This window comes from Mirounga angustirostris, unplaced genomic scaffold (genome assembly GCF_029215605.1).
Source record: "Mirounga angustirostris isolate CCGP_5_RB_7025 unplaced genomic scaffold, mMirAng1.0.hap1 SCAF_8, whole genome shotgun sequence".
NCBI lineage: Eukaryota > Metazoa > Chordata > Mammalia > Carnivora > Phocidae > Mirounga > Mirounga angustirostris.
In genome coordinates, this window is record NW_026991716.1 from 83,089,264 (window position 1) to 83,097,757 (window position 8,494).

An 8,494-nucleotide genomic window follows, 5' to 3' on the forward strand; every position below is an offset into this window, starting at 1 on the left:
TGGGTCTGACAAGTGCAAGGTAACTGCTAACATTTATTTGACAGGTGTGGGTTAGGGGTAGGTCTGGACTGGGATCCAGGGATCACCCATTCTACCACGTCATGGTAGAATGTTTCTTTCCTAGTCTATTCCTGTGCCAAAAATCTGAACAAACCAGAATGGATCTTTTAAAAGTGTGTGTGTGTGTGTGTGTGTGTGTGTGGAGAGAGAGAAAGAGAAACTAGACTTTTTTGTTATTATCCCTATGTAAACATTATTCATTATTAATTTCATATTTATCCTTAAATAACCAAACTGGTATATGGCCACTCTCCTTTTTATGTGTGTAAAATTCATTCTCAGTCATTATTTTCTGTGCATGTTACATAATTATCCATTTAAAACACATCAAAGTTGGGGCACCTGGATGGCTCAGTTGTTAAGCGTCTGCCTTCGGCTCAGGTCATGATCCCAGGGTCCTGGGATTGAGCTCTGCATCGGGCTCCCTGCTCTGCGGGAAGCCTGCTTCTCCCTCTCCCACTCCACCTGCTTGTGTTCCCTCTCTTGCTGTGTCTCTGTCAAATAAAATCTTTAAAAAATATATAAGTAAATAAATAAATAAAACACATCAAAGTTATTATGATTTCAAAAAATGGTCAGCTTGTCCCTACCATAAAATTCCAAGGCTGGAAGAAATTCTTACTGTTCCAATGAGCCTGTTAAGTATAAGAAACAACATTTTGTTGTCTCAAGAATTGCTAAGCTTGAAGTAAGGGACAGATATCAATTTGGGAGTTCAAATGAAGGCCTATGCTATAAAAAACATTGTATGGATTCCAAAGGGAACTAATGAGAAAGTAGATTATATACGATATGTATCTAAAGGTTATTTCAGCAAATACTCAAGGAATTGGATTTTACATTTAAGTTACTTTACTGATCACTGTAAAATTCACTAATGAATCTATTTTTTCAGCTAAATATTTACCATAAAATATATATTCAACAAGGCAGGATGATTATACTCTTCTTTGTATGGTAGGTATAAAAAGTATCTCCATGGGGCTACATAAATATAAATGTCAGGCGCCTGGGTGGCTCAGTTGGTTAAGCAACTGCCTTTGGCTCAGGTCATGATCCCAGGGTCCTGGGATTGAGCCCTGCACTGGGGTCCCTGCTCAGCAGGGAGTCTGCTTCTCCCTCTGACCCTCCCCCCTCTCATGCTCTCTCTCTCATTCTCTTCTCTCTCTCAAATAAATAAATAAAATCTTTAAAAAAATAAATAAATATAAATGTCTCAGACTAAAAAACTAAAAGGCAGAGTGATCAACCTGGCAAATACTTAACTAAAAAGACTCGAGAGTTCTAGATGAAGTGACTACAGGCAAGATATTTAAGCTTTCTGAACCCCAGCTTCTCAGTCTATAAAATGCATATGAATCCTATAAAGATTTAGGATAATGATGGGCATAACACATATGCTAGAGCCAGGCAGAGTGTATTAATCATAGGTGGTAATACGATGCTCTTTTTACTGTTGGTTTTACAAAAATATAAAATATGAAATATAGTGAAGTCATGGAATGAAGATCGGCAAAAGATTCTTAGATTCCTTCAGAATAATTTTCTCTCAGCACAAAGCCATCATTTCGGCATGTCATCCTTCTGACATGTGCTCAGAGTATACAGAGTATCAATGAAGTCCTGCGTCAGATTTTACAAAAATGAAAATTGAAGCCGTGTCATCTATTCCTTTCTCATTTATTTATTACTAAATAAAAGCCCATCCTCCCAATCAGCAGGAGAGAGATCTGCCAACCTTATTTTTCTTTACCTTAATTTAACAAAGCCCATCCGAGCCTTCAGAGCAACAAACAATAATAGGCATAGCATAGGAAATGTATTTGAGGGTGTGATGAGCTCATCCAAAGCTTGCCCCCTTCTTGAGAGGCCAAAGCACAGGGGAAGACCTTGCTACCAAATCAGGCAGACAAAAAAGTACAGAGGATGTGCAGCGGATCCCATCTAAGTCCGTGACCTGATTATGCTTCAAAAGAAGAACTAACGTTTCTGAGGTTGAAGAAGACTGAAAAGAAAGAAGAAAAACCTCGGGCAATTGTGACCGCGGATGAGGGCAGGCAATGTTCTGAGTAACTGTCTTCCACACCAAGTGACGCATGTTTCCTGGCAGAAACCAGCAAGGGAAAGCATGGAGTTTTGATCTTACATTGTTATTTTTAAAAAGAGAGTAAAGTAGAAATTTATTTTTATGGACCTCTCATTGATTCTCTCTGAACTTAAGGAGATTAACATTAGTGGATGATAATAAATAAAAGTGGTTTCCTTTCATCAAGCATCTAGTGGTCCTAGAGGAAGAACAAAACAAGATATTTTGTTAGAAAAATGACAAGGAACTAACTTCTTCCTTCCCCTAAAATAATTGGTATGTGGGGAAAACACAATGAAGCACATATTAATAATGTAAAAGCTAGGTTTTAAAAAGACTCCAACTTCCAACAGACAGGCGATTACTAATGACTTCCTTCTATATTATCAGAGAAAAATCTGGAAAAGAATGCAGATGCATATTTTCTATCCAACAAATAATATTAATGAGTCCGTCTTGCATATCAGTTAGAGCTTTCCCATGTTCTGGTGGGGGGAAGCTCTTTAATTAACATTTTTACAAGATTGTTTTCCTTTTCTTTTATCCCTTGTCTTTGATTCAGTTATTCTCTTCCCAGATAAGATCATGCTATCCCTCCAGAGCCCTACAAACCTCCAGATAGTTATGGTGATGCTTCCATGTGGAGCTATGATTTTGCCCTTGAAATGAAGGTGGTCCAACACTTGGTTTTGTTTCTTTGCCTGCTTGCTTTTTGTGTGTTTTCATAACATATTTGAGTAATTCTTCATATTAAAGCCATCTGAGTTTCCCCTTTCTTCTGAACTCTCCCCCCGCTTTCCTACCACACATTTTATTGTCTTAGTGCGCATAGCTGAAGTGTAACAAATACTATTTATATTAGTTGTGAGAACAGTATCCCAAGATACTTTCCAACAAGAAGATCCTATGAAAATGTAAACTTTCTTCCCCAAATACTACTGTGCTACAAATAGTGTCCAATGTTCTCTTGATAATTTATTCTGTGATATAAAATGAGACCCGTGGAAGCTTTTATAGCCTGAGCCTGTCACTAACATTATACACAGAGAATAAAAGCTGGAAGCTTGGGCACCATCCTATCCTGGGTTCTCAACCCTGGCTGACTTTCCCAATGACTGGAGTGAGCTTTAAACACACACACACACACACAACACACACACACATATACATATATGAATATTACTCAGCCATCAAAAAGAATGAAATCTTGCCATTTGCAACAACATGGATAGAACTAGAGTATACTATGCTAAGCAAAATAGGTAAGTCAGAGAAAGACAAATATATGATTTCACTAATATGCGGAATTTAAGAAACAAAACAGATGAACATAGGGGAAGGGAAGAAAAATAAAATAAGACAAAAATTGAGAGGGAGGCAAACCGTAGGAGATGGTGAACTCTAGAGAACAGGGTTGCTGGAGGGGAGGTGGGGGGGATGGGGTAACTGGGGATAGGCATGAAGGAGGGCACTTGATGGAATGAGCACTGAGTGTTATGTGCAACTGATGAACCACTAAATTCTAGCCCTGAAACTAATCTACACTACATGTTAACTAACTTGAATTTAAATAAAAGACAAAATAAATAAAAGAAAAAAATAAATAAAATACTGTTGCCACAGTTCCATCTTGACTTAATATTTCTCAAAGCCCTTCAATCATTTTAATGTGCAGCCAGGACTGAGAGCCACTGATCGAATCTTCCACTCACTTGCAGCCAAGGAAACTGTAGCCCAGATAGATTCAATCACTAGCCCACCTGCATGAAGTGAAAAAGCAGCAAAGAAAGGGTTAAAGACCCCCGGTTTTAGTGCATAGTTCTTCCAACTACAAGAACTATAGGACTGCAAAAGGTTTCCTCAAGAACAGTCAATGGTCTGAATTTCTTTCAACTTAGCCCAGGTCAGGATCAGCTACATAATTTGCAGGGCCCAGTGCAAAATGAATTCATGGGGCCCACTGTTTCATAAATTACTAAGAATTTCAAAAAGTTGGCAGCGAGGGTTTAAACCAAGCACAGGGCCCAATGTTACTGCACAGGACACACACCCATGAAGTCAATCCTGCTCCAGGTTTGGAAGATACTCTCTTCGGTAGCAATGTGTTAGTAATAAACAAACAAACAAACAAACAAATAAATAAAGATTCCACTGCTGAGAAACAGTGCCGAACAAGCCTTCAGTGTAGTTTTTTTGTTTGTGTGCTTATTTTTTTGTTTATTTACTTTTTTAATCTTTTTTTCTTTCTTTCTTTTTTTTTTTAATTTATTTATTTGAGACAGAGAGAATGAGAGACAGAGAGCATGAGAGGAAGGAGGGTCAGAGGGAGAAGCAGACTCCCTGCCGAGCAGGGAGCCCGATGCGGGACTCGATCCCGGGACTCCAGGATCATGACCTGAGCCGAAGGCAGTCGCTTAACCAACTGAGCCACCCAGGCGCCCCTTTTTTTTGTTTTTTTTAAGATTTTATACATTTATTTGACAGGGAGAGAGAGAGAGAGCACAAGCAGGGGGAGTGGCAGGCAGAGAGAGAAGCAGGCTCCCTGCTGAGCGGGGAGTCCTATCCGGGCCTCCACCCCAGGACCCTGGGATCATGACCTGAGCTGAAGGCAGACGCTTAACGACTGAGCCACCCAGGCTCCCCTATTTACTTTTTTAAATGCAGGAGCTCTCAGGAGACTTCAAGAACCCCTGTTCTTTGTAACTGCATTAGCCTCCCTCTCCCCCTGTCAAAAGCAGAATCTTTGAGATGTAGGGCTTTATTTTGGGAAGTGATCCCAGAGAGCCAGAGAGAGGGAGAACAGTAAAACAGGGAAGGAAAGAATCAGTGCAAGGGGTGGGGGGTTGTTACTGGACCAGTCACTGCGGTGGGCTAGGAGCCCTTTGAAGAGAGAGAGCAGAACTCACCTCAGCGCTGCACACCCAGCAGAGAGGTGGGAGGAGGGAGCCTTTATCCTCTGTATCCTATCTGTAAGGAGTTAACTCCTGGCCCTTCCAGATTGCATGTTGAGAGTGTCAGGAGAGAGAGGAGAGTCATGCTCTGTCAGGGTGATGCCTGTGTGAAGCTGGCTGTAGCGACAGGGGCTGGAGGGCCACAGAGGCCCAATCTAGCGACCCTCCAAGCTGAGACTCAGCCGGTAGCCAGCCCAAACCGATTTTAGCTAAAACTCTTTACTTCCCAGAATACCTATTACCATCTCTCTGGACACATGTGCTATCCACGGAGCCCAGTTCGGGACAAAGGAGAGGATCTATTATTAGAGTTAGATATTCCTTTTCAAAGAAATCACACACTGGGAAAGCCAGGCTGGGGATGGGAAAGACCAAAGGAAAGATTAGAACCTGGAGAATGAAAGCCTGCATCCAGCTGAAGGGCAGTAATTGTTTGAATGTCCTCCCACAGGTATAAGCACAAAGATTTGGCTTCACTGTTCAGTGCCAGCCCTCCTGAAATTCTTGAACGTATATCCACAGAGTTTTAATAAGGGGCTATGATTTTTATGCCATAAAAATCAGGCTGGTTTTTTTCAAATGCATGCTAGATGAAACAGGAAATAGCACTTTGTGCCTGCAGACTGGTCATAGTAAGAGGTTTTAAGTGAACTTGGCTCCAGCTAAAAATTACACAGAGAGAAACCATTTCCTTGTTTAAGACAATTCCGAGCACGTGCACTCTCGGTCACTAAGACTGCCGGCAGTGAGTTGCACAGACATATTGTGAATAAATGTCTTCTTACTATATTTATTTAGCTGTGACAGCAGACTCAGAGCAATCTTCGCATTTTAAAGGGAAAACTCCCTAAATATGTCTAGTGTAGGTGTTCCTATAGACGTGATCCAATTCACATAGAAAAACAGCAAAACAAACAAAATCTTTACATAACTAAATTATCATTTCTACTTTTACTTAGGAACCTTATGTGTTAATTTTCCATCAATAGCTTGCTACTTTTAAAAAATGACTTTCAGACATCTCTCCATCACCTCTCTCATTTTTCTGTCAGTTGGGCAATATTTATTGTTGATGATGTCCAGAGCCCTGAACTTGATAGGGTATGTCAGCAAGATGTTTATATATTTTATTTTTTTAAAGTATTTTTATTTATTTTTGAGATAGAGAGAGAGGGAGCATGAGTGGGGGGCGGGGGAGAGGCAGAAAGAGAAGCAGGCTCCCCAATGAGTAGGGAATCCAATGAGCGACTCAATCCCAGGAGCCTGGAATCAAAGATATTTATATATTTTAAAAAGCACAAAGCATGCTGTCTCTCAGAGAGGCTATAACTGAACTATCAAAATGACAAAATTTCCTGTACTATAGAATATGTTTTTCATAAGGTTTCATTCAAAAACCAGATTTATCTCAAATTCAAATCCTTAGAAAGAATGTTATCATAATTTTCAAAATGTAATTGTCTTACTCTTAAATGTTTACTTGTCATTGGAAAACACGACTTTAAATATTGAGTTTTCCATCTGTTTTAAAAAACGACTACCCACAAAAGCTGTATGTTGCCAGTTTTCCCTACATTCCTTTTTATTGCCACACTTTTGTTTCTGCTTATAAACATGGGAACTTCACACAAGCACAGTTCAATGGCATGAACTTACAAAGCAAGATAACTTTAAAATCAGTGTAAAAGTATGCCCCCAAAAAACTGCACAAAGTATTCTTTTTCCAATGCTATATTGTATTTAAATTTACTCTTAGATATAAGATTTCAGTAAAATCTCTTTATATCAATAGGGGCATTGTTTAAAGGCCTCACATAAGCAGAAGTTTCTCTTAATACAGAGGCTAAAGGTCATGAAAAAAAACCCTTAAACTTACATTCTTCGAATTTACGTCCTTCATACCTCATTTTATTTCTGTATTTCATATTTCCTCTTCGCGACATCCCTATTTGTTGTTCAGTAAGATAAAACAAACATGCTCGAATTCTACCTCTGAGTCTGAATTATTCTTAACCCAGGAAATCATAAAGTTTCTGTCCCTCAGTTATCTGATCTCTAAAATTAGGATATTGTACTAAATAACCCTACCTTCTTTAAATGTTATAATTAAATGTTGTCACTGTAGCTTTAATATAGGCCTTCTTATGGAAGAGAGGACTTGAAAATCTTCCCATATATCCCAAGTTAGGACAGCAGATTGAACACTTACATTTTATTTCACTCACTCTTTTCCCAAACTGCATTAAAACTACCATAACTAAATGTTTAAAGAAAAGGAAGCCAGAGATAGGAGGTGAAGAGCGCTAAGTATGAGCAAATCAAGGAACTCTGAATCCATCGAAGGTTGACTGCAGAGCCAGCTCCAATCCTGGTGGGCTTCTGAAGACTTCCAGCAACCTGACATTTCACTGTCCAGGCAGAGAAGCTGACCTTTCCCAAAGATGATACTTCGGAAGGTTTTCCAACAAATGACCCGCTCAAGGTCAAAGTTGAGTTTCAAATACGAAAACTCCGTCCATGCCTTCAGGACCACTAAACACCTTTTTATTCCCTCACCCTAAATCCTGAGTAGATAGTTAAGGATTACCAAATATCCAAACAAAGTCTCTAACATGGACAGATGAGCTCAACAAACAACCTGACAGAACACCAGGAAGAAACAAATCTAGGCAACTATCACTGATATCCTCAGAGAGAGAAGAGAAGACACTGCACCCATGAAACATGACCAGGAAGACATTAAAGAGGAAAGAAAAAAGATGACCTTGGCATTTTAAAATATGATATCAGAAGTTTAAAAAAAACACTATGGAAAGGTTAGAAGATAATTTGAGTAAATATCCCAGGGGGTAGGGCAAAAAACCAAAAGAATGGAAAATAAAAGGATAAGAAAACTGAAGCATGAATCTTTCCGTGAACAAAGAACAAAAGAAAATGAAAGGCAGGAAATAATTTAAGTTCATATAACTAAAGAACATAACTTGCCACATGGGAAGGACCCACGCTATGAGGAAATAGAGCCGTCCTAAGGAATACCAATGTACATTTTCAAAATTATGAATGAAAACAAAGAGGAGGGGCGCCTGGGTGGCTCAGTTGGTTAAGCGACTGCCTTCAGCTCAGGTCATGATCCCAGGGTCCTGGGCTCGAGTACCGCATCGGGCTCCCTGCTCTGCGGGGAGCCTGCTTCTCCCTCTCCCACTCCCCCTGCTTGTGTTCCCTCTCTCGCTGTGTCTCTCTGTCAAATAAATAAATAAAATCTTTAAATAAAAAAAAAAAAAGAAAGAAAACAAAGAGGAGATTCTATAAGCTTCCAGGTAAGAAGAGAGAAAAAAAAAGATCACATAAAAAAATGAAGAATCCAGTGGCTTGAAATTCACAACAGCAACACCAGGAG